The 27340-nt window shown below is 45.1% G+C and overlaps 1 protein-coding gene across 1 annotated transcript in view; it reads right to left on the reverse strand.

The window, feature by feature from the left end:
- The window catches only part of LOC146177313 (uncharacterized), a 218312-nt gene that overhangs the window by 147857 nt on the left and 43115 nt on the right, over positions 1 to 27340 (reverse strand). Inside the window, exons 4-5 of the mRNA XM_084580427.1 lie at positions 21795 to 21863; positions 4 to 117 (exon numbers count right to left, since the gene is read on the reverse strand). The gene's annotated coding sequence lies outside the window, so the exon portion shown is untranslated. The remainder of the gene's footprint in view (positions 1 to 3; positions 118 to 21794; positions 21864 to 27340) is intronic.

Consider the following 27340-nt stretch of genomic DNA (forward strand, 5'->3'; position numbering starts at 1 on the left):
TACCAGCTGGAAGATTTGCGTCGCAGAAGCATTTACCCTCTTCACAAAATGCGGCTTCAACCCCTTTGTGTTTGCATGCTTCAGAGCAAACACTGTCAGACTGGCAGTCGAAAACACCTAGAATAATGGTTCGAGTGTCATTGTAATCTTCAAAGCAGAAGTTTTAAAAGTGCACTCATTGCAAGGAGACACGACTCCCATTCTTCGCTTTTTATTATATCTTTAATGAATGTTCCTATTGTACCAGCAGCTCAAGAAACGTTAATTGATCTCCGTGACGCTGCTAGAACCTGAATTATATGCCAGGTTGATGTAATGTGCATTGTGCAGATGTAATGTGCATTGTGCAGTGTGCGCCAACATAACACAGAAATATTCATTGTCACACAATTAAAGAAGAACCCCTAATCTTGCGCGGCATACAATATATCAGCTTCAATGCATTAGGCTTAAAAAGCATATATCAAATAAAAAAAAAAGTTTCCTGCTTTACCGAGACTGTGCGCTTTTCCTACTATAACTCAGTATTGTGGAGATCCGACATTCCCTCGTCCGCACGACGCAGTGAACACCTTCCCTCTCTCTTTGGCGGAGCGCGCTCATTCTTACCTTCCTGACCTCCTGCCCTCGGAGCTGCTGCGAAGGCCGGGAGTCAGAGGAAATGGCGTAGCGCGCCAGGCGACACCATATCTGTTGCCAAGTTTTACGAGTGTAATTCAGTAGCGGATGTGCAGTGGATGCGGTTTGCACACAACAAATTGTTGGTTCAAATTCATTCTAAAATCTAAACGTTTTCCTTCAAACCAAATGAATTGTTTTAGAAAATATGTAAAATTTAAGATATGCAGACGCTTTTATACTCATCAGATATCCTATTTTCTTGAATCTAGTTCCACGGGGGATGTCTTGTTTATACGAGATTTGTACGAACTTTGAGATTAACGCCCGGTTTACAGGGGTGTACATCTATTATTCTGTAGTACACCAAAATGTTTGTTTACTACTAATTAGAGCGAATAAGACGGTCCTAGCTTTTTTTACACACGCCACCTTTCCTCTATCACGGAGAGAGAGGAGAAAGAGATGGAATCCGTCACAACTCAAAATACTGACAAAACGGAAGGCAATGTTAGTCACCTCGACAGCGTATTTAACAAAGAGTTTTTAATTGTGTAGCATAATTAGGCACACAGTACAGCACGTTGTGTAAGGATCAGTAAGGCTTAGAGGTTGTAACGTGTTAAGGGTGGTAATTTGGTAAACAACAACCTAGGACAGAAATGTCAGGACAGCATAATCATTAACTGTGGACAAGGAAAGCTTATTTGAATAGAATTGCGCAAACTTGCAACTTTTCGATGGATGTGTGGCCAGGTATAATAAATAAAAATCATTACTAGGTGTCGTAAGGCACTAGCCTAGAAAAACCGCAAAGATTTCAAACCGCAAAGATCACCACGGCAGAAAATATACTGGAAAAGGAATAGAGGAAGGCTTAGGTAAGCCAATCTGCGGATGGTTAAAGTTGATTTTTGTTGATTTCTACATAGCTCTCTAAGCGTTTTAAAACACTTAGCGGAGACAGCTGGGATGCGAGAAGAGCAGTTGAGGTTTGCTGAAGATGAACGCCAAGGTATTTCTATGCTAAGGCACGTGTAATCGTAATGTTGTAAGTTGGTAATGAAAGGAAGTGTTATTCCGCTTACTAGTAAATGAAATTATTTGACACTTAGGTATATTTAGACTCATCTGCCACTTCCCTAGTTAAGAACACCGTATGAGTCACAATAATCCCATACAGATTTCTCATCCTAAACTCACACAAATCTTATTACTTCTCATATATTTCTCATATGATGATTGAGATTAGTATGATATTATATGAGATTTATATGAGATTAGTATAAATTTAGTATGATAATTTGTATGAGGTTATTGTGAGTCATAGGGGTTTTTCACTAGGGTTGTTAGACCATTGGCTGATGATGTGAACTTCCATTTGAAGAGCGAGGTGGTCATCTGTAGTAAAACTGGGGCTGTACAAATTGCAGTCATCTGCAAAAAGTCTGATGCTCGATGATACGTCACTATGCAAATCATTGATATAGATTAGAAAACATAAGAGGCCTAGACGACTGTGTTGTGGTACGTCTGATGTAACATAAGAAAGCGCTGATGAAGTGTTGTTGACCACGGGAACTTTTGGCGAAGGAACAAGAAGTTACAGAGCCAAGATAACATGCATGAATCTAATCGGAGAGCAAAAAGTTTAGATATCAGACGACGATGAGCTACGCAATCAGATGATTTCAAGAAAATCAAGAAAGACTCAAGCAGCTCGATGATTAACGTCCATATTAAAACGCAGACCAATAGCACGTTCATGCAATTGCGTTCTAAATGAAAAACTTTTTCTAAAACTGTGCTGACTGTCGAATAAAACGTTCGTATACTCAAAATAGCAGTAAATGTTAGAAGAAAATATGTATTCAAGTATCTTGCAGCGTATACAAGTTAGTGAAATTAAACGATAATTATCAGCTAAGTGTCTAGATCCAGTTTTTTGAATTGGAATAACCTTGGCAATCTTCCAGTCAGCTGGTAGCTGCTGAAAGATTTGATAAGTAATTCGGCTGAAAATTGAAAGAGTATTTTCAAAATATTTCCACTGATGTTATCTATGCCTGAATACATTAAATTTTTAATATTTGTAATGAGCTGAGCAATGCCTTCGGTAGTAATACCTATGGGCTCCATATATCTGTAATCTAGTTGTACAAAAAGATCGCAGGAATAACCTTCCTTGGTGAATGCTGATGAGAAGAATGCATTAAATGCGCATTATCATTCTGTGTCGGTAAGAATCTTTCTGAATATGAATCTGAATCTGTTTGGAGCCCTCATGATTGAACTAATATGATTGAAGCTATTCAGAATCGTACCGCAAGATTTATATCCTGAAACTTTGACCGGAGCGTAATCAAGACACAAATAAAATGTTACCTTAAACTTGAATGATTAAGTACACTGTTCAGTCTCTCTTCTTTGCTCATTTCATAGATGAGTGCGCAGTACCATCCCGTGTCTCTTTGCACTGATTGCTCCTTCACGAACATCTAGATAGTTACATCGCCAACTTAATTTCACGTGAGCCAGTGGTACTACTCGGGCATTCAATTCACCTGCGCCGTCTGGGGCCATATCACTATGGAATGATCTTCCTGACTTTATCGTTTCAACAGTTAACCACGACACATTTCGTGACTCGTTGTTCAGCCATTAGTCATCATGACACTATTATCAAAATTGCATGTGCTTATTGCTGATTCCGTTCAATTTTCATTCTGCTTTTTTTTCTTTATTTTCTTGCTGATGCCTCGCAGTTTGCCATTTTCATTTACATTTCTCCGCCGTGTTTTAAAACATTTTTTTAGGCTGCATTTGACTGTTATTTTTCGTTCCCGGGCTGTATTTCCGAATGTTAAGTTTTCCTCTTATACACTTTATTTTCGGATTGTTTTTGAGTTGTAATTTAATTGCATTGCCTCTCTGTTTCGTTGGTTTTTAATATTCATGTTTCTTTCTATTCTGTATCAATATGTATGCATTTCTCGCCCCCCTTACTCAATGCTCTTAATTGGAGCGTGTAAGATATGTTTAATAAATAAGCGAATAAAGGAAGTAAAACCCAAAGACAATAATGGAATAGGAAACGAATGTTTGATTGAGGCTTGACACCACATCAAGACGATTGGTGGAGGAGGGAACCATTCACGGTGGTAATCGAGAGTCAGCAATATAAGTACTCGGGAAATAAAGGTAGGAGTGCAAAAGAAAGTTAAATACGTATATAACAAAGACTGAAACAAGCATTGCATAGTTGAATACGTGAATATCCAATGTCAATGCATGCTGATTGTTATATTGCTTTAACATTTTCGCTCTGACCAGCTTCAATGACTGCGTCAGACACGGAATATACGTGAGAGATTTTAGATTTATTATTTTGACGTTTTTCCATGGTAGTTACAATCTTCAAGCTAAGTAGGCAGAATTGCTTTGGTGTATTTCTCGCGTGGGATACATTTTACGCCTGGTTGCAGTAGAATATGTCAAGTCCTAACCAAGTTAAGTTCGAAAATTGCTCTTGGGATATGTTCTTTTTTGGATATTGTGCGCATCCACTCTCCGATTTGAGTGTGCCGTTATATGTATATATATACATACAAATAGAGTAGCATAGGTAATAGAACATCCCTTAGTTGGTGTTGGTTGGAATGGGCTTGGGCGCACAACAATCTCAAAACCTTGGTTGCGGCGAGCTTACCGCTGCAAACACACGCACACACACATACATATACATGTGTGTGTGTGTGTGTGTGTGTGTGTGTGTGTGTGTGTGTGTGTGTGTGTGTGTGTGTGTGTGTGTGTGTGTGTGTGTGTGTGTGTGTGTGTGTGTGTGTGTGTGTGTGTGTGTGTGTGTGTGTGTGTGTGTGTGTGTGTGTGTGTGTGTGTGTGTGTGTGTGTGTGTGTGTGTGTGTGTGTGTGTGTGTGTGTGTGTGTGTGTGTGTGTGTGTGTGTGTGTGTGTGTGTGTGTGTGTGTGTGTGTGTGTGTGTGTGTGTGTGTGTGTGTGTGTGTGTGTGTGTGTGTGTGTGTGTGTGTTTGCAAGGGTAAAGCGAGCGAATATTCTTTCACATTCTGTGAGTGCATTTATTCAGTGGATTCTGATTGGCAGTGATGAGATCGCGCTCCTTGTATCTTCGCAGTTGTTCTACGTTTACTCTTGTGCCGTTGATTTTACCGTGTGCGCGATATTAATTAGTAAATAATTTATTTAGTGATTATTACATTTTATATATTATTCGTAATTAATAGTAGGTAACTGTTTACTTATTTATTATTTAGTAAATAGTAATCAGTGTTCGGTAATTGATTATTTGTCATTATTTGTGATTGATCATTGATTGGCATATCGCCACATAAGGCGCGCATTCGCGCATACTTAGGTTGTGGTCTGTGATTGGTCGAGACCTGCATGAAGTCATCCCGTCTCGACCAATCAGAGTCGACGCAAAAGCGTGACATTTTGCTGACGACAACAATGAGGCAAAAAGGCTCTCGCCTCGGAACACTCAAGGAGTCGGTTACAACTTTTTTGTAACATGAGGGGAAACTGGGCGGTCGCAGCCAGTAATACGCACCTCTGCGGACTCCTCAATTTGCGTAGGCATGACCCAGGAACAGCATGGGCGCAGCGGTAATTTCCTGGTTTCATTGTTATCTATGATTACAGACTGCTTAGAGCATTGTCTGAAGCCTTTCGAAACGATCTCAAAGTATTGAGAAGTAGACAACGACGGTCACTAAAATACACCTGACACATTTTCTACTAAATCAATTTCTACTGCAAAAATCCATACCCAGAAAAATATTTGTAGAGCAGTTCTGTTGGACCACGAAGCTCTACAAGTACGCCCATTCACTGTCACTCTTGAGGCTTATTGCCCGGTCGGCGTAATAATGTTACCACAGCGGTTTGGGTGAGCCGGTCATCCAAAGTGGTCGTCACGTTTTTTGTTGGGCGACGATCTCTTCAGTGATGACAGAATAGTAAGCTGCATTGTAGACTATGGCGGTAACCATGCGACCATCAGTAGCAACTTTGAGACCACTTGTTCCCGCCCCTCGTATCGAATGTCGGATTCGGTGTTCGATCTCAACTTCGCCATGTATTGAAGCCGTGGCTGGGGCAGGCAGCTGTGATGTCGCCGGGAATCGATGTAACTTTGATGCCTTGGCTCATGATTATTGAGGACGTCTTCATAAAGACCCGTTTACACGACTGATTGAATTGCTGGTGTTCGCGAGCTGTTGAGCATCACGTGACCCGACCTCACTAGTTCCGCCTCGTCTGTGGACGGCGCCGCCTTACATGCCGAAAACTGGCGGGGGTGTTTACCCGTCAGAATATTGGGGTAGCTGCTAATTTCAAGCAGCACGAAATGTTTAGTTTCTTTTTTAGCATAGTGAGGGCTCTTTTGTATTATGAAAAATCCGGTACCTTCATGCTTTTGCCTCTCTGGTCACTGAGGCACCCTAGTCAACAATGCAGTGTGGTTGGCTTGGAATGCCGTCGCCTGTCAGTTTCCTTAGCGGTGGTGGAGCTCCAACTTGAAGTGCAGCTGAATTCTCCAGGGGTTTGCGTCCGTGCACCCTCTGCTCTCCAAATAGTTTGCGAGATCTTTCGATCGTTTCTCTGCGCCCTGTCGTAGGGCATTGATTGCTAAACAGCGGAGGCCGATCTGTCGGTATGGGCAGTTGTGAAGGGTGTGTTGAAGGTATAGTGTAAATAAAGAAGACATTGGTATGAGCAGGACATGTAGTGCGACCACAGGAAAAATGACGGTCGCTTAGGGTAACAAATTGGATTAGATGGAATGAAAGCTTATAGGGGCCTACAGAAAGTTAGGCTTACCGATGAGGTTATTTGCTAAAAACATTAATGATTCAATGAGGGACAGGCACCGAGAGAGACAAAAAGAGGATGCTGCGCTCCCCCCACCAACTTTCAACTGTTTCAATTAAATACATGAAGCTTACCTATATGGCCTTCTCATCACATGCGCAGACACATGACCGAAGATCAGCTAGTACAGGACCGCATTCATTGAAGGAATATTGGAGAAGCTTTCGCCCTACAGCGGGTATAGTACGGCTGATGATGATGATGAAGGAGCTGTCGAACCTGAACCACAGTGGAAGCGCAGATTAAGTGGTAGCAGTTTTTTGGGCTGGAGAGTCGCTGTAAGCTTGGCCGGCTGCGCCAAAAGGCGACGTACAAAGAGGGCTTGTTCGCGTCGACGGGGCTTGGGGGCTTAACGCGGCAGCGTAATTCATCACAGTGGGTTATTGCGTGGGAGCCGTCGCTTGAAGGATCCCATTTTCTGGTGCACTTTTTCACGTTCGACGTTGGTGAGCGTTACTACATGAGGGTGTGTTGAAGACCGTAGCTGGTAGCAAGCGGCGAGAAATGTCTACGCTTGCAGATGATCCACTGAAGGGTATTGTGCACAGAGCTGAAGTTTTCGTCTGTGCTGTCGCATGCTGAGGGCCATAGTCATCTCCATAGCGCGCTCTTCACGTTCAAAATTACCCACAGAGCACTTTTATTTAAATGCACTGCCGATCATTCCTAACATTTGGACATTTTCCCGGTGCTTATCGGTACGTGCTCATTTTGGCAGCCTCCAAAGGTTATCACGTACATAAAATAATAACAATAGAGGGGTGACGCGAAATGCAGATATCCTTTTTGTTGCGCAAGCAACGCTACGCTAGTCGAGAGCCACTTCATGTCCTCCGCCGCTACGCCATCAGCGTTTGCGCAAAAGCAGTCGCAACGTCACAGATGCGTCGCCGCTGTCCCGTCGGATGCGCGGGTGACTCAGAGGTGCCGCCGCCGAGGAGTGGTATCCCGCTACACACCAGCTGCGCATGCGCCAGGAGGGAGTCACGTCACACGGTGCACAGCTGGAGCACCGGGATTATCGCCAACTCCTCCGCTCTGTATCTTAAGAGGATAGTGGCGAAAGCCTACCCTTCCTATCCTATGATTTGCTTATCGTCGTTTGCCTCTTATCGGCGTTCGTTGCATTGCTACATATAATTATATTTGGTTCACAGGAAAAGGGAATCAAGCTCCTTTATTTCAAACTTTTGCCCTTGAATGTTGTTTTCCTGAATATGCCTATGACGTGTATGGCGTAGCCTTTCAGTTTATTTAGTATCCCGTAGTTGCATTCGTTCTCTTTAATGTAGAGCCTAAGGACTGCGGGCGTGATTGCACTCATGTTGCCGAAGCCTGAAGCGCAAAAAAGACAGGGACGTGAGAGACGCAGGACAAAGCGCTTTCTCTTGTGTCTCACGCGTGCCTGTCTTTTCTTTTTTTTTTTTGAAGCGAAAAGCTTCACTAGGCTAGTCAACACCGGAGTGAGCGTGGCATCGTCTCGCAGTATCTTTCACATTTTCTCCGGCAAGTGTGTTTGGACGGCACACACCCGCTCCTATCGCCTGGAGTTCCCTGGACGCGTTCAGGTCTCCTCAGGAATGCTGACGGTGCCCCAGACTACAGCGCTCCGTTAGGTCACCCCTCTCTATAAAAAGCACGCCGCGTTCATCACACCTCTCCTTCTACCCACCCTACAATAGTGGAATGCTACCGAGTATTTCGACCACCTGAATGTCTTTCACGTGCACAGACATCGCACAGCACAGGGAAGCCTCTCCTGTTTGCTTCCATCGAAATGCAGCTGGCGGCGGTTGCGTTCGATCAAGACTGGGTACTCTGCCTAGAACGCCGGTGAACATTGCTGCCTTCAACGAGATGCTGGTTGAGTTCGATGCAACGCTCGGTCGCCTGCAGCCAAAGCTCTACAGTCTGCTCCGCAGCGGTCAAACCCAGAAATTTTGTGTTTTTATCGCCTCAATTGAGCTGACTCCAAAAGTGCGAATAGCTACAGTCGAACAGGTGCCCTTCAATGCTGAGGCACTAGCATTACCCCACCTGTGACGTCAATGTTTTGTGGCTCAGTGGTTAAGACGCTCGGCTGCTGTAACCAAGTACCCGGTCATTTCACTCGTGTTTTCTTATTGTCAAAGCAACAAAACACGTCATGGTCATTCATTGGTCAGTGATAGGCTTTATCTCTCTCGGTTGGCTGGTCAACTTACCTTACATGAATTGAATTACCAGCACTCGATAACTTGGTTGTGGCTTTATGAAACGACTTAGCCTACCACAAAGGGCACAATCATTAAAAAATTTCCCTTTGGTCCGACCATCTTGAATGGCGCTTTCACATTAAAAAATGCTCCTTTCCGGAAGCTGATGGTCAGTAAAGGTTGCAGTGAGAGACGTGATGCTACTATGGGTCGTTCGCGAGCGAGAAGAGTCTGAGTTCAACGTAAGGTGCGCCTCTGGAACACCAGAGCACAGAAACACAACATCTTCAGCTTCAGTGTCGTGTCATTCGACTCAGTGTTCAAAACGTCCTCGTCGTCTTCCGGCATCTCGGCTACACACCGCGACGCTATCCCCCGCATGACAACCATGGTCCCGGTGCTTGCTAAACTGATGGACGGTAATAATAGGTTTTTCCACGAGCGCAGTAAAAATTTTGTCGATGTGGTGTACTGGAGTCTGGCGTGAAAGGCAGAGGCGTGATATTGTAGGCCTCGTCACGAATTTCTCCAAGAACCGGTAGGGACATACGTAACGCTGCATTATCTGACGGTGATCCTGTCCCACATGGCGGGCCTGAAGCCACAGAAGGACGAGGAAGCCAGGTGGATGGCGAACATCTCGATAGTGATTGTCGTAATGATGTTTTGGGGCCGTCTGGAAAGCAAAGGGGCGACCCAGAGCAATGCATCGGGTGGCGTAAGCGAGTGCTATGACATAAGAAGTATAACTGCTCGGATGGTGTTGACTCCAGAGGATGACTTTGAAGAATGGCGCTAAAATTGCCCCAGTGGACACCTAAACACTTGCGGTTTAATCATCGGGCCTGTGATAAATAGGTCCTGATGATGATAGGATGATGGTCACTCCCTCAGAAGTCCGGCTCTATTGCTTCTAGACCACACACAAAGCGCACTAAATGAGGCTACAATCATCACCTGGTAGGAAGCTAGACGACCAGAACCGCAGGTGTCTCTGCGCAACTCGTGTGGCTGCTCGCCGACAAACGGAATTGACTGAAACTAGAGGCCGAACTTGTACGCAAGCCCGCACAAGGCCTAATTACATAACCGCTAGGGCTCCAAGGAGTGAGCGTGCGTCTCTCATGACAGCAATGGCATCTGTGGTGCGAGCTTTTCAACACACATTCAAACCCCACCCCCATGTACGACATGTCTGCACCAGGTACCAGAACTTACTTATTTTGCATGCCAGTCCATGTTCATAAACTGCCATCTACGGCCGACGCCGGGGAAATCGCGACCCATTCTTCATGCCTGAACTGATTGCAGCTGTAGATGAAGCCAGTCGAAAAACAACGTCTGGTCCGGACTCCATTACGTATGAGGATTACAAGAACCTCAGTTGTGATGCACTGCCTTGACACCGTGAACAAGATCTGGGTGACGGCGATGTACCAGAGAGTGGAAAATAGGCAATTGTGATCCCTATTCGAAAGGTGGGGAAAACGCCAACAGACCTTAACCACCTTCGACCTATATCTTTAAATGCACCAATTTGCAAGCTTGCTGAGAAAATGCACGTCCCAAGAATCTTGTGGTAGCTTGAACATCACGGTTTCTACTACCCGGCCCAAATTGGCTTAAGACCATCTAGGCACACAAGACGGGTCACTATTCTTGGTGTCCTCAGTATTATCATCCACCACAGCCACAATGTACGCACCGCCCTCGCCATGGATGTCGAAAAGGCTTATGATAATATCAGTCATGTTGCCATTCTGGATTGTACTGACAGGTTCCATTTACTGATTAACTAAGCAATTTTGTAAACGTTTTTCTTAAAGGTAGACAATTTGCAATACACCTCCGTGGCGATGCCATAGGATAATTTTTCCCCGTCGCATTTTATCTCCGACTTTATTTGTCACCAACATTATTTATTATTACATATATCTCCCATGCGTGGCGGTACATAAAAAGGCTGATGCTAAATTCTTAATATAAGCTGATGCCATCACGACTTGGAGCACACACAACGACCTGCTGACTCAATCCGCTGCCATGCAACCAGCTTTGGATATTACGTCTAAATATCCTTCTTCCATAGGGCTTGAACGAATGTGACGAATGGCAAATTGACGTTCATTAGAGATGCTGGCCAGAAACGTACATGGGTAGCATTTCCATTAGTCTCGGGTTAAGGCATTTCCATTAGTCTCAGTAAGGGATGATAGGCGGTTGTAAATATGTGGCGGGTAGAGCATGACTGGAGCAAGTCCTGGTGCAGTCTAATGACTATGGGACCCTCGTCTGTATTTTAATGCACTTTGTAAATATGTTCAATCAATTAACTTACACTTTCCCTTTCAAAAAAGTCATCAACAACTATAGAAACGAAGCACGGGCATCGGTCCATAAGTAAATGACGGGGAGCCCTGTGAAGCAGGATGGCGTCGCGTAGAAGGCAATCAACAACGTCGGAGGCGCAGCTGGTCGGGATAGTTCGCGTGATAGCGTACAGCTTTGTGTAATCAGTGCTACTGCAATTCATCTGTTCCTGAAAGTCGATGTCGGAAAAGGACCAAGGACGTCAACACTGACGCGGGAAAATCGGTCAGGAGAAATTCCTATTATTTACCACTGGGCTGAAGCAGCGGCTTCTTTCGAAGCTGGCACAGGTCACAAACTGCAACATAGCGGCGAACAGAGCGATAAATGCTCGGTCAGAAAAACCAGCGACGCGCGCCATCTTACGTGCGTCACAATCCCAGGTGCCCTGCTGTAGGGGTGTCATAAAGCTGGGCTAAAACAGTAGAGCGGAAAGGAGTAAGAACAACAAGCAAAAGATCCACACAATCTGGACACGTGTTGCGTCTGAACAATGTCTCGTCATGCAAACGAAAATAGTGATGAAGGGATCGGAGTCGTAGGTGCGTGTGTTGGTCAATAATGGGTCATAGGGAAGGGTCAAGATCCTGTTTGGTGCCGATTTGGAAAATGTCCGTGATGACCAATAGGTAGTCGTCAACAATAGAGCCGAATAAATAAGGAGGATCGACGGGATTGCGGCATAGTCAGTTTCTCGATTTAAACGGCCTGACTTGTAGGCAACATCAAACGTATATTCCTCAATACCCAAGCGCCCAATGGGGTTCTTAAGTGACAACAACCAACACAAGACATCGTTGTCTGCCACTAGGCGAGAGGTCCTACCAAACAAATAAGGGTGGAGTTTAATGAAAGCCCAAACTAGTGCGAGGCATTCCCGTTCGATAATTGAACAGCTGCTCTTAGATGGAGATAACAGGCGGCTGCCATAGGCTATTACACGTGAGACGCCATGCTAAACTGGGAACGAATAGCGTTATTTCCATGGCCACCGGTGTCGGTTGGAATTTTATAGGTACCGAAGGGTTGAAATGGGCCAGACAGGTGGACCGGTGAGGGTTGAAATCATGGCTTGAAAGGTGCGAGCTTCATCAGGGTCCTAAGAGAAAGGCACGTTCTTCTTGAGGAGAGCAGTGAGTGGACGGGAAATAACGGGGAAGTTCGGGATGAACCATAGGACGACCACAAACGAAGGAAACTGAGCACATAAGTTGTGGAATGCGGAGTTGAGAAATCATGGCCGCCAAAGACTTTACCAGGATGAGGCTTGACTCCTGTGGCGTCAACCAAGTGGCCAAGGACCTTTGCCAGGCGTTAGCCGAAGCAGTATTTTTTATTTCAACCTGAGGCCGGCACTACAGAAGACAGAAGGAATCGTATAAAGACGAGCGAGGTTTTTTTTAAATGTTGGAGAGAATACTACAACGTGATCGAGGTAGCACACGCGCATGGTCCGTTTAAAATCAGGCTAGTAGGCTATAGATTACTGAGCACTATCGGCTAAACAGGGTAGAATACTGATCGAAAAATAGGACACCAAATAAGATCTACGAAAGCATTTAGAGGTGTTTGCAAACAAGGACGTTTATGAATCCAGCTACCCCAAATCAGTGGTGCAACGAACAATTCTCAGATAAGTACAAACTATGTCAGGTTATCCTGACATTGTTTGGCGATCGCATTTAGGTGGCGGTAATCAACACAGAATCTCTAACTGCCGGCCGTCGTTTTTTCTATGACGGCAGGTGATGCCGATGGACTGGAGGAGATTCGATGATGTTGGTCGCCAGCAGCTTATCGACTTATGTTTGTTTGATTTGGCGCTCAAAAAGAGAAACACGATTGTAGATCGGGCCAGCGTGGCCAGTGTTATTGCGGTGTGTTACAACGGAAGTTTGCCCGAGAGGACAGTTGCCAAAATTGAATCTGTCCTTGTAGGAATCCAAGCGTTGAGAGAGGCGGCAGGTTCGGTCTGGGGGCAGATCCGAAGCAATCATTGTAGAAGTGAGGTCGGAATGGGAGGTGGATGAGAGCGGGGGTGCATAATGATCAAGTTGGAGCTCAAGTGGGACAGGAGAAAGTGTGCACTCGATGAGTGGAATCATATCGGCGAGTACGATGACTTGATGCAAGACTTCGGAAGAGAGGCTGAAGTAACGAATCGGAAAGCAGGTGCTGTTGGCGATGGCGGTGACGACGGTGTGAGAAAGGATGACATTGTGCTGAAGCACATCAGCAATTGGGCAAGTAAGGTAGGCACCATCAGGATCAGGGGGAAGAGGAGACATGGGACGATAAATGGCAGCTTCTGGTGGCAGGCGAACAAATCATCAGTGCGGAAACGGAGCTTGTGATAGGCGTTGTCGGAGCAGACTGGAAGGTCCAAACGTAGAAGGACAGTAGCGCAGTCAATAAGGGTACGATGGGCGGTCAGAGATCTAGGCCGAGAATCACATGGTGAGGACAGCGGTCTATAATTGTGAACCGCACAGGAGTAGTACGGTCGGCAATACTAACACGAGTAGTGCACATGCACATCCCAACGACAGCAGCTCTGCGATCGGCTACCCGAACAGCGGAGAAAGCGGTGGGGGTCAAACCTTTTTTCAGAGGAGGTCGAAGAAAGAATGAACTAATGAAAAAATATTGGTCGCCAGTGTGGATTAAAGCGGTTAGAGGTGTGTCGTTCATATAAATGTTGAGAAGGTTACGTCGATCAGTCATGGCCAGGAGAGGATTTTAAGGCTGGGAAGTCAATGCAGCGTCATCGCCTGGAGCTGCATTGGTTAGTTCTCGGGAAAAGAGACACAGAAGTGGGAAATGATAAACAGTGAGGTCACCTTTTCTGTGTAGACGGTGAGTAGCTGGACATGCTCGGAGCTGGTGAGGTAAAGTCACGAGAGCGCATATCACGGCGAGAGTTTGGTTGCGTTTTGTAGTCCGCGCTGCGATCAGTATAGAAGCGAGGTCGAGGTGGCGGAACCCAAAAGCTGCGGTAATGAGAAGAAATTTTGCCGACACGTGAGCCCATGAAGCAGAGGGGTCGGTTGTGAGAGGTTTATCATTCTTCGTGATTGAGCTAGCGGTATCGCGTCGCGAAAGGCGCAGTAGGAGCCGCAGCAGCTACGACTAGAAAGTGCGTTGAAAACAGGGCTGTGCAAATTGTTGACCAGAGTTGAGGCTGATTGCATTAAGGCCCACATTCGCGAATCGCTAGCGAACGAGAGCTTGAATAAAGGATATAGTAGCGTACTCAGGCTGAGGGATAAACGCAATGGGGGTCAGAGCCCCCAATTCTCTGCGAACGATCTTGATCACGTTTGCCAGTTGGCACGGCTGATCTCCGCACGAAGATGTAGCAGCTGTATTTGGCAAACGCTCCAAGCAGGAAGCATTGGAACGGTGTTTAGCGTGCTCGAACTGCCGATATAATTCGAGGACAGAGTCGGCTATCGTACAATCTTTGCAAAGTAGAAGATTAAATGCGTCATCGGCAATCCCATTCACGATATGGCCCACCTTGTCGCCCCCTAATATGGTGCTGTCCACGTTGCGGCCCAGAGCAAAGTCGTCATGAATGTACGACACGTATGACTCGGTAGTAAACCGCGCTCAACAGGCAAGATCCTTTTTTGCGCTGAGCTTGCGTCCAAATGGTTTAGGAATACGTCACTCAGCTTCTGCTGGAAAATATCCCAGGATGTTATACCTTCCTCGTGCGTCTCGAACCGGACGTGTGCCGTTCCTGCCAGGTCCAAAATCACGTTGCCAAGCATGAGAGTAGCGTCCCAGCGGTTGTGCGGCGCTCGTGTTGCAGCCGTGGATGGGGAAGAGTCGAGTGGCATACTTAAAGAATCAAGCTGGCGGACACGCCGGAGCTCCAGGTTGTGATAATGGGATAGTTTTACCCGGCACACTATACTAATGTTATGGCGCGCTTCCTAGCGGTAAGTGTCTGAGATCAACGTCAGATCACCTCCGGAACACCAAAGTACGCAAACGCAAACACTTCAGCCTCAGTGACCAGTGAAACCTGGACCAGCAAGCCTGGATTATCCAGCTAGTCCGCAAGTCAGCTACTGCCAGCGGAGCCCTGGACTAGGAGCACCGACCACCCAGCTCCTGCGAATTCTTACTGATTATTATGCTCATTAATTTTTTTTCTCTCTCTCTCGGCCACAGTGTCGTCGTCACTCGACCCAGTGTGCAAGACATCCTCGTCGTCTTCCGACATCTCGGCTCCACTCCGTAACAATACAATCATGTAATAAATTGATGTTATCAGTTGAGCTTTAAAACACAATTAATAAAGGTTACTTTACATGTAGGCATTGCGTACTCTTCGTATTGTATGCATGAGATGGAAGACGAAGAAGAAAACGTGTGGCTGAGCACCGTGGCTACATCGTATCCAGTATGATTTCGAACTACTTGTATAGTCCGTGCCCACACAGCGGCCATCAAACTATCGAAGAAGAGCATAAAGGCCAAACAACCCGTGCGTGGCAAAAAGATCAAGAACGCAGCCCTCCGGGTAGAATCTGCAGAATGCCGACGCGGCCTTGCTGCTAGACCTACTGGGGCTCCGCGGAGCCCCAGCGCTGATAAGATGTCAAGCATTGGGACGCCAATGGACCCTCCGGTAGTCGCTGTGACTTCTGCAAGTACGACGGCAGGCTGCGGTAACGATCCTTTATCTGGAGCTAACACTTGGCCACAGAACAACGTAAACATTTCTTCGAATACGAGGGCAACGCTCGGGCCACTACCTGAGCTAAACGATACACATCACGCTATAGATGTGCAACAGCAAGTCGTCACTAACGCTTCTCAACGGACACCCCGGCTGGTCAAATTTCCAAGGCCGCCAGTAAACGCACCACCGGCAAAGAAGGTAAGGGCCGCCCCTGATAGGCTAGCTTCTGCTTATCCGACACCAGCCTTGCAGCATTCCTTCAGAGCGCATATCAGACCAACAGTGCAGTTTTATATCACAAATATACCCACCAGAGCTATACAGAGAGTAATAGACGTAGCGCTTGGCACCATAGGTTACCGGGGGTTTGTAAGCCACAGGGCATCTAATACTGTCACAGTACATTTAGCCACACTTGCGGATGCATGCAAAATGAGCACAGTAACACAGATTACAATCACGACAGAGGAGTATCTTCCTGTCCAGACCTATTTTGCGTCTGGTCCAAACACTCAGCGATGTGTCGTCTATGACCTAAACCTACAAGATACCCCGGAGACGGTGGCCAGAGACCTCATATCAGGAACACATACTGTGCTAGCCGCACGTCGTATGGGGAACAGAGGCACCTTTCTGATCACATTACAGGGACCAGATACTCTTCCGGACAGATTTTACTACAACAGCCGCATAGTGCGACCCAAAGCGTACAAACCAAGACCGGTGCACTGTTACAGGTGCTAAAAAGAAGGCCATATGCAGAAATTTTGTCCATATGAAGTTAACCCCGCATACATAACTGAATCTGGAGAAGTGAAATTCAAATGCGGCCTATGCAAATCTTACGATCACGATTTCACTTCCTTTCAATGTCCGACAAAAAGCGAAACCTCGAGTTAGCAAGGGCTGGACGATGGAAACAATGTGCACCTTTAGTGGTTAAAAACGGATTTGCAGCTCAGGTCGAAGAGCTATTTGATGATCCGCCTGAAGAAGAAGTCCTTTTGCGGCGGCTGCACAGAACAGTGCATCTTTTGCTTCTACGCTAAAGAATCGAAGACGCACAAAACAAGCACAGTGGCATTCACTGCTGATGATTTTCCGGACCCTAAAGACTGCATAAGCCAGCAGGATGCAATAGAAAACGAAACTGCGATGCTTTCAGCACAAATTGCACAGCTGCGACAAACGAAAGCCCGTATAGCCCAACGCCGAAAGGAGAGTTCAGAAAAGCAGAAAGAAACGCTTGCAGGCAGTACAACAGTAAGGTTAGGGGATGCTCCGAATTGTAAACCTGCCGCTGACACACCAATATGGGAGGCGGTACTGGACACACTTAAGCAACTGATACACCTCATTCAGAGCAGCTTATATCATGCATAGAAGTAGCCGAAACAAGTGGCAACAGATTACAGAATGGAACTGCGGATGCCTCTCTAATAAAGTTGGAGAAATAAAGACAAAGTTATTGTACGGCAAGCAGCATTCATGGACGTTCTTGATGCAGGAACACAAGAGGCTATTTCAATAACAGGATATATCGGGTACCAGTGTCCTCCGATCCCTGATAAACGAGCAAGAGCACAGGCCGAAACGTCAGGAAAAGCTGCCGTCCATATTAGGGCCAACATTCCCCAAACGTTACTTGACATGAGCAAGTGGTGCAACACTCAGCAGGAAGTAGTTGCTGTACTCACGCGTCCAAACAAAACGCCCCTTATATTAGTGTCCATGTAAGCTCGGCCAAGAAACACAGTACATAATCTTGGATAGATTAAGCATATTCGCCACTAATACCCTGGAATTGCGATACTAATCGGTGGAGATTTTAATGCTCCGCACACTGTGCGGGGATATGATTATGAATTTAAAAGGGGTGATGAAGTTCATACTGCATTCACAGAAATGGAATTTACACTGCTAAATCATCCAGGAGTCGCCACACTACCTGCAACACAAACATGGTCACCAGACTTGATGTGGTGGAAGCGCCCTGGTGCACCACAATGGCAGGCGGAATTAGATGCGTGGGGCAGTGACCATGTCCCCATTAGTGTTGGTCTTCATTTGGGGCATATGAAGAAAATTAGAAAAACAGTTTCTGTTACACATTGTTGTCTGATTCACTAGACGCCATGTTTCCTTCAATTGTCTTTCCGCAACCCACACAGGGTGTATTGTGTAACATATATTACGAATTCAGTCTTTGAAAATCCGAATTCGCCTCCATAACTCTGATTTCAAAATTCGGCAAATCCTTTGCCAAGACAAACTGAACCACCTTTGCAGGCTGCGAGGTTCGAAACTGGGTTTGGGCCCACTGCGGAGGAGGGGCGCGCAGCGGGGTTTACGGAGCTTCTCCCAAACGCACACCCCTATAAAAGCCGAGCGCCAGGCCGGGGGACGCTGACCATGTCTGAGGAGCATGTGTGTTCTGCATTTGCTAATGTGAAAACTTGCACAACTTCATAACACTTGTATACAATTATGTTCGCATTTTTTATTTTATGGCTTCTTAATTTGACTTCTTGCAGGAACCATTAGCATTTGTTATTACATGTCTTTCTTTAGTATCAAATAGATATTTTTATTTTACTGTGAACATGTTGCCCCAAATTGAATAGAAGGTGTGCATTTTTCAGTATATTTGATATTTGACCAGATTATAACTTATATTTTAAAGAATCATGTGCACACCTGTAGCTCAATGTTGCACTGGATACACAGTAACACTTCTTTGTGCCTATAATAGCTTTTGACAGCGTCCGGCGCCGCAGGACGATGATGATGGTACGTACAAGAGGAAGAAGAAGATCATGGTATGTACAAATGAAAGAAGATCCGTGGAGGGCTTACAAAATATATATATATATATATATGTATATATATATATATATATATATATATATATATATATATATATATATATATATATATATATATATATATATATACTCAATTCTACCTTGAAGAAGGACGGTCCACCGTCCGAAACTGTTGGAATAAAATAGATAATCGGGAAAGTTGTGTGACATCCTGTTTGAATTTAACTCTGGCCCATTAGTAACAAGCAATCCATGTCTATATATATATATATACATATATATATATATATATATATATATATATATATATATATATATATATATGGCTAATGCAGCAAGTCTCAGCAGCTGACTTTGCCCTCTCCGCAAGTATTAACAAAACAAAACTTTTGGATAGCGCTCTCGAAAGTGCTGGTGCTCTCGTCATGGGACCGCTTCTGCATCGCGCCCTCCGATCTTCAGATGCTGCCACGCAGTCTTATTTCCGTAGCAGTGAGACTGCTGTGTTTTTTGCAAGGCAAGTGCCTGCCATAATTATACGCTAACAGTGATGCACGAAAGGATGTATGGCCCAAACCGCCGGAACCCAGGCACATATAAGCATGCTACTGACCACGACGCTAAACTATTCAGAGCGACTTTGCAGACAAGTAGCGGTATAAAACAAATAAGCGAAAGTCACGCACGACTCATGTACGAAAATCAGTTTCAGAACAAGCAACGAGGACATGTAGGCGCGTGTTTTGTCAGAAAACAGCAGCTAGCGGCCGCTGTCAATCACGCAGAGTGTTTAGTATCTCCTTGCTGTTGACAAGCTTTCAGGTAATCAGAAAAGTAGTGTCCGTAAAAAATCAAACCCCAAAAAGCGCAAACATCAAGAGAACGGCAGCCTGCTGTCCGGAAAACAAGCTGCGTAAACAGGGCTCGCGCGATCATTTTGTGCCCCCTCTGCAACAGCGGCCCTCCTGCGGCACACGCTCTCCCTATATAATACTTTGGCCGGAGTTTCGTGACCATAAAAAGCATTGAAAAACTCTGGTTTTGCGGAATATATCTTACCACCCGAATTGTACATACCATTTCCTAAACGGAAGTTACCATTACTTAAACGGAAGTTTGGTTCATCTACCTTGCTGCTATTGTTGCACAGCTTGATCTCTCAGCAAGTTTTGGGTGGATCGAAATTTAGCAAAAACGATATCGAAGAAAATGCGCATGTGATTTTGTATCGAAATTAGGAGAACCATTCTGCGTGAGAAATATAGGTTGGTATTATGCATTTTCCTATCTTAATTAGTAACAACCCTTTTAGGCAACTGTCGGGATTGTTGGCAGTATGAATTTGGACTGACCCATTTGTAAATAATATGTCTGGTGTCCACTCACAAGTTACTGTGCCTTCAATTCTATGAAAGGTAACCTTAAAAAAATAAAAGTATTCACATAATTGTAAGTTGATGATGCAGGCGCTTAGCGTCTACTTCTAAGGTTGGGATTCAGTGCCTTCGATGTTTATATTCTGCGCGATAAGGAGTCCAGAAGACAAATTTTCTTACCGAATTTTAAAATTTCTGTAATAATTTTTTTTTAATTGTAGTGCTAGCCAACGCTATTTTTAGTCGACCATTTATACAGGCCAATTCAAATTTCTCCTCCAAGGATATAGCTCAAATGCACATTTATTTAAATATCAGAACACATCTGATCGAATCACTTTCCAAATGTTTTAATGCCTGGCTCAGAGAAATAATATGAAAATTACTACATTGAATATATGCATACAGCTATGGAAGCTAAAAAAAAAATCAATACATTTTAGTAGAAACCTCAAGATATACTTATATCAGGTTTTATGTCAGAAACTTACATAATTTACATTTTGCTGTGTTTGATTCTACTAGTTTGCGTTCTTTCCGAATTCATCGAAAGCCAGAAAGCAACTCTAAGGCCAAGAAAATCAAACACTATTTATTCTAGGTATTTCTGACCATTGATAGCACCGCTTGGTGGCGATAAACGAACATGGAGGTGCCGCACTGGAATCAACACTTTTTTGGCCTGACTCGCGCCCGTAAAATAACTGTAACTTGACGTCGACGATGCCAAGGTTTGCGCTCGCTAGTTATCCAACTACGAATGCCCGTTGGAATGGTGGACGCTCAGTTTGAAGTAGACGAAGAAAATCCAGACAGTCGCAAAAGATGTCTAGAATAGTCAGGAAAATTGCGGAAATGGATGTGGCTGGCTGAATTATTTAGTTACATCTCAGAGCATCTCGCGTGACAAGGAAAATGATAAAGCCACGTCTAGCCGGGACAGAGTGTGACTAAACGAAAAACACACCTTTCTGTGAGGTACAAGGAAACTGATAAGGCCGCGCGCCAGCAGCGGCCAGCTGTCACCACTAAATATGAAGCTCACAGCAGTAGTTGAAAGCAGACAGGGAGATGCCACATTTTGCTATATTTTTTTTTTGCGCACGTTGCTCAATATGGTACACCTGTAGTTTTAGACAGAACCCCACTACGTATGTAGGTATGTACAAAGTTTGTTGTATTGTTATTATAAAAGTTAAGGGTTTGCTCAAACGGTAAGCAATAAGGCTTTGACAAGAGAGAATATCAGATTCAACTTTCTAGGACTCTTGCATTAACGTCACCCCTAGGCAAAGCAGGCACGTTCATATGGGGTGGTTGAAGCGTGGCTTTATAATGGGCTGGTAACCAACGTTATCGCATAATACCCTTAAACGCGGAACCTAATTGTTCCTCTAATTTATTTATTAAGGGGCTCACGCGGGGGTCCACGCCGGAATAGCGTATTTAGCTTATCATCCAAGGGTACCGGAGCGTTAATTTCCCATGTAAGCTGCTAGAATTGGCAACTTAATCAAAGACACACTTCTGATTTTATCTTGTGCCATCACACAACCGGACAATTAATAATAATCCGACCATTACAATTGCCAGCGTTTACTGTTAGAGGCGTCACGCGGTTTATAGAACAGTGTGTACCTGCTCCGAAGCAATTTCGTTGAACATGGGGAATTTATCCATGCCGAGAAAATACGAAGCAGAGGGCATATTATACAGTCTGTCATGAAATATCAGCACTGGTGAGCAAAGGGTGAGTTACTATGCAGGAACTGTTTTTTAAATAAATGACAACGTTTAGGTCTTACCTCTCAGTTGCTCGATTATGTCTCCGGTTGCAACAACGCGTCCATAAGGCCAGAATAACGAATGTTTACCTGCAAACAGTTGGATGAGGTTGTCATAAGGCGCTAACATGATGACGTCCGTTGTGAGTTTTCCTGTAAGCTGTACAGATGTTGTTAACAATTCTGTTTGTGCCAAGCTAAAAAACCTGCTTGTTTTCGCTATAATTTCGGACGAACTATCAACTTTAAACCAATGCCAATTTCTGCTTCTAAACTTTAGACGTTATGCGTAGAAAGCAGCATAGGTTTGGTGCTGGTTTTTTAGACAAACATTTCTCTAAACGTTTGCTATATTTATTACCTTGAGGCCATTTCCCTTGTGAAGGAAATAATTGGTAATAGCAGATAAGTTTTCCATGCCATTTCGCCCTATATACTATGTAAGGGAAACACCAGCCGCTAGCTTTAAATTCTGAGTAAAACGGTGTCCTAATTTTGGATTTCTAAGGATTAAAACAAATTACAATTGACCATGAATTTACTGAAGAGCTAATTATAATAGCACTGTACAATAGAAACTCGGGCAGAAATGTACGTACAAATAATACATATACAAGGATGACGTCGAGAATAAGTAGTGGACAATGTTAATTCGTTAATAAATAACTAAATCACCCATGTCAGAATCATTCGGTATTAACTGTTATCTTTATACGATTCAATTGTATAACATACGAACTCCACAATCTAGACCGATATTCAAAAGCAGATCATGACGACGTCTAATATATTTGAGTGCCCAACGATGATAGACGATGTATTTTTAAGTGATGCAGTCATCACCACTTGCAGCAATACAATCTCCGTCGGAGACCGACATTGCCTGAAAGAGCAGATCTTCAATTCTTGGTCCGCTAACATATGCACAGGAAAATTTTCGATCTTCAATGCAATTCAAAAACCAGGTTTGAGTTGATGACTTAGCTCCGTGGCTACCTCCGCAAATGCATGCTCCAGAGTGAACAGTATTTGGACATTCATCTGTAGCATTTGCCAATTTTCTATAATTTGAAAATACCGAATAACCGCTAGCCACTCACTGACCTGTTCTGCGGCGTACTTGATAAGGGCAGTGGTTAATACTATAATGCAGCGGAGCAAACATTATTTCGTTCCGTATTGGTCCTCTTTAAATCTAACCTTTTAAATATTTAGGTTATAATATGGTATAATAAGGCTAGTTTAGCCATGTTATTTGAGAAAATATAGGATGTAAACAGAACATCATAGGACTTATAGAGAAAAGAAAAACTAATGAGCGTATAGATTTTTTTTGTATTGCGGGTAGTTATTTTATATTATGGTTAACAGGATTTCATTCTAGCTTTGTAGGATTCTGATCAAGAAGCATATAATAGGAACAAAGAGTAGGTCAAGACACCTAAGATATGATGGGGAATATTCTAATTATTTAATTATGGTTTGGTTTCGTTTGTGGGGTTTAACGCCAAAAAGCAACTCAGGCTATGAGAGACGCCGTAGTGGAGGACTCCGGAAATTTCGACCACCTGGGGTTATTTAACGTGCACTGACATCGCACAGCACACGGGCGCCTTGCTTTTCGCCTCCATCGAAAAGCTGCCGCCGAGGCCGGGATTCGATCCCGCGTCCTTGGGAACAGTAGTCGAGCGCCGTAACCACTGCGCCACCCCGGCGGGGCTATTTAATTATGGTTGGCGTATATCACTGCAACGTCGCTTACCCGACCGCCATGTTCCGAGCAAGAAATTAAATTGTTATGCACGTGTGGCTAAGCCAAGTGTGCGTAGCACAAGTGATTCATTGACGTCCATGGCTTTGCGACTGCAGAGTTCAGGCGAAAAACAAACTATCGAAGCACAGCAGATTCGGACCCTGAGTTCCCCGCGAGAAGCTAGTACTGAATTTCGCCACTTCCACAGTAGGCCAATACTCGTGTCGCATTCAATAGAGTAAGAGTATTAGTTCTTCGTCGTGTCACTTGCTGCGTTGAGCTGGTATACATACATCATGCATCGCATTTCGTCGACCTTACCAACTTTCTTATATGTTAAAAACACTTCTTATATTGTTCTCGGTTCAGTTAGGCTAAACCCAAACGGTTTGTTTCAGCTATACAGGACAAAATGCGTGCATGAAATCAGTAATATCAAACAGTTGGAAGCTTCTGTGAAGACCTAGTATCGGTTGTGAGAAAACTAAGATAGTGGTGAGTGATTAAAACACGCGATAATGGCAAGTTTCTGCGTAGAATCCAGGTGTTTTTTTTTTTTTTTTGCAATATGAAGGAGTAAATTACATACAAGAGGTGTTTCGTTTATATGTATAGTTTGAGCCTAATCTAAATGTTCCTGCAATATCATTCCTGAACTGAAAATCAATCAGTTCACAGTCAGTCTGATACAAACGACGCGTTTTCATGTGGCCCGTCAGTGTTAGCACACGGATTTTTACAAGTTCGCCGACAAAGGCACGTTCGCGAGGTTTGCGCGTTTCTCATTTATTGGTATGATAAATTAATACGGACAAATTAGGCACAACACAAAATTTACCTTTCGAGCCAAAATGCGAGCGCGTTATTTTTTATTATCTGCGATTGAACTTCCCAATTTACACTCGCGTTCATGCATTTCGGTGCCCCTTAGTGACTTTTACCTGAATCTGTGCCCAAATTATATCACATGTGACGTCGTTACATTGCATGCGGTCACAAGCAGCCACCTTATATAAAAGACCACCCGACAGAGATCATGTACGGATAAAGCAAGCGATAAGGACAAATTTCTGGTTGTGGCGCACGGGCCTTCTGGGTCGCTGTGCTGTGCTTGTGCGCTTTGACTTTTGCCCTGGACCTGGAGCCCGGGACCAGGTAGCATTTTAGATTTGCGCAGGTGTGGCATATGGTCATCACATTATGGAGATTCAAAGCTGTCGTCAAGCCACTGCCGCCGACATGATACCACAAAGCAAGTCACGGAGAGTCATGTTCCGTGGAAGTATAGTCTCGCCTTGCGATAACTACATCATTCTACGGCCCGTATTCTTAGTTTGCGTCGTTATTAATGTGTCGCTATCTCACATGACCTAGAGTCATCTGATTGGTCAAAACGCCGGAACCGGGTGTTGCCAGCACGGAACCGGAAGAGGTGGCAACATTGTATTCCGGCGTTTCCACCAATCAGATAACTCGAGGTCGGGGAAATAGCGACACTTTCAATAATGACGCAAACTTGGAATACGGGCCTAGTACTGATATCATCAATGTTGAAGATTGGCTGAGCTTCTGGGTGCATGCATGTCGGCAGCTACAACCGTTGGACTCCGACCCAGTTGCTTCCAAATGTAACATCATGTCTTAATTGCATAGAAGGGTGTTATAAAAACTCACGAAGCACCGCTAGCAGTTGAGATAACAGCAAAAACAGAGGCTGCCAACGCAGTTTGGAAGCCACAGTGACTGGCAGCCATCCTCAAAGACAAAACCTCCTAGTCGCCCCTAGGCATTTTCGGAAAACTCGAAGTCTAGTCTCAGCCACTAACCGCATAAAGTGCAGCTTTTACCAAGCAACCCGAATGTCGCTGCATTCTTAGGGGTCGCATATTTTAATCGAGTAGTAAGGGTCCAATTTCAGCAATAAGGGGCCGTCTCATCTCACAGTTCCAAAATGGCTGCCCCCCCTTTTGCAAAGCTCTACCGGTGCCTCCGAAAGCATGTGCCACCAGCCACCCTGTAGGGTAGGATGCGTCACAGTTTTATAAGTCCGTCATTTCCTGCGCCGTCTGGTTGCGCCGTTGTAGCAAGTTTTTCGTTTGTTTCAAATTACGTGGCACCTATCAAACAGCTCGCGGCATGCGAAGGATTGACGGCCCGTTCAAAAGCGAGGACTCCATACTGTAGGTGTCATACTACGTTGTTTTCCGCAGGGCTGTCACACGTGAACTCCCGTCTGAGTGTGTATAGTCTGCCTTACGCGCGCGCATTGATAACTTTCATATGTTGGTCAGTGCTGCCTTGAGTTTACAACTTAGTGCTGTGCTTTATCACTGTATTTGTGGGCTTAATATTGTTACATAAATGCCCTGCGTCGCTGGACGTTGAAGAAGACGACGATCAAGATTAGTGACACGGCAGGAAGACGAAGCATTAGCAACGGTAGCTGGTGCTACGAGAAGGTTGGCGCCTACCCGGACATTCACTCAAGTCACCAGCCGTTGCGTTCTTGAACTAACCTTCTTGCCACGTATCATATTGGTGGAGGTGACCAAAGATCCCCATGCGCGCAGATTACCCCTTGCGCTGCCAAAAGCTGGATTTGCGCAAAGGCCGTCATCTGCCTGGGCTCTCAACGACGTCGACAACTACCACTATGACCTCCGATGCAACCCCTACCACCGCGGCAACTTCGGCTCAGCTAGTCGGGCTCACGAAAATCTGCCACCTTCCCATCTTTAATGGCGAAGACAAGACAGACGTGGAAGATTGGCTGGATGAGTACGAGTGCTGCGGCAAGAACAATCACTAGGACGCGACCCTTATGCTGAACAACATCATTTTCTATTTGGCGGGAACAGCTCCAACGTGGTGCCCAAACCACGAACAAGAGTTGGTGACGTGGGCAATTTGTAAGCAAAAGCTTCGGGACCTATTCAGGAAGCGCATTGGTCAGGCTCTCGCAGCAAAAACAGAACTTTCGGCTCGCATCCAATCCTCCACGTAGTCCTACCTTGCCTACATTCAAGACGTGCTTGCATTGTGTCGCAAGCTCAACTGCTCAATCACGAAAAATGACATTGTATAACATATCCTCAAGGGCATTGCAGATGATGCGTTTACCATCCTGTTCTGTATGGATAGCTCCACCGTCGACTCGGTGCTTCAAGTCTGTCAAAAATGCGAGCAGGCTAAACAACGACGCCTCGTACATCGCTTTCAGTGCTTTCCAAATACGGCAGCTACAACACCCTGCGATGATCTGGCCCCTTTGCAACAGCCTTCTTATCCCACGAACATCACTCAGATCGTCCGGAGAGAACTCGAGGCCTTAGCTCCTACACCACTTATGTCTCCGCTGCCCGACTCCATGGCCATGATACAGGCCGTAGTTCGCCAAGAAATTGCCAACGTCGGCCTCCCCTCCAGCCCCGTGCCGCCCACGCCACAATCCCACCCTGTTCCTGTAGTGGCTGCTGCTATTGCCAGCCCACCTTCCCCAGGTCGTTACCTTATTCGAATCCTGCAGAGTGGCGCATCTCAGACGACAGGCCAATTTGCTTCATTTGCTGTCGCGCCAAACACACATCGCTTTATTGCAGTGCCATACGTTCTCCACTCCTCGCTCCTATTACAACGCCGACCGACAATACTACCAAGGACCTCGACGCTTCCCTGCCCACCCAGAGGATCTCCGCCCTGGCTACGGTGCACCTGGCCATTATCGTCCTCAACAAGATGAGCCTCGCAACGAAACCGTCCCCACTGCCTGTCGCTCCAGCCGATCTCCATCCCACTGGCTCGTCGATCCCGTTCA

This window comes from Amblyomma maculatum, chromosome 10 (assembly GCF_055883805.1).
Source record: "Amblyomma maculatum isolate TAMU_Amacu chromosome 10, ASM5588380v1, whole genome shotgun sequence".
Taxonomy (NCBI): domain Eukaryota; kingdom Metazoa; phylum Arthropoda; class Arachnida; order Ixodida; family Ixodidae; genus Amblyomma; species Amblyomma maculatum.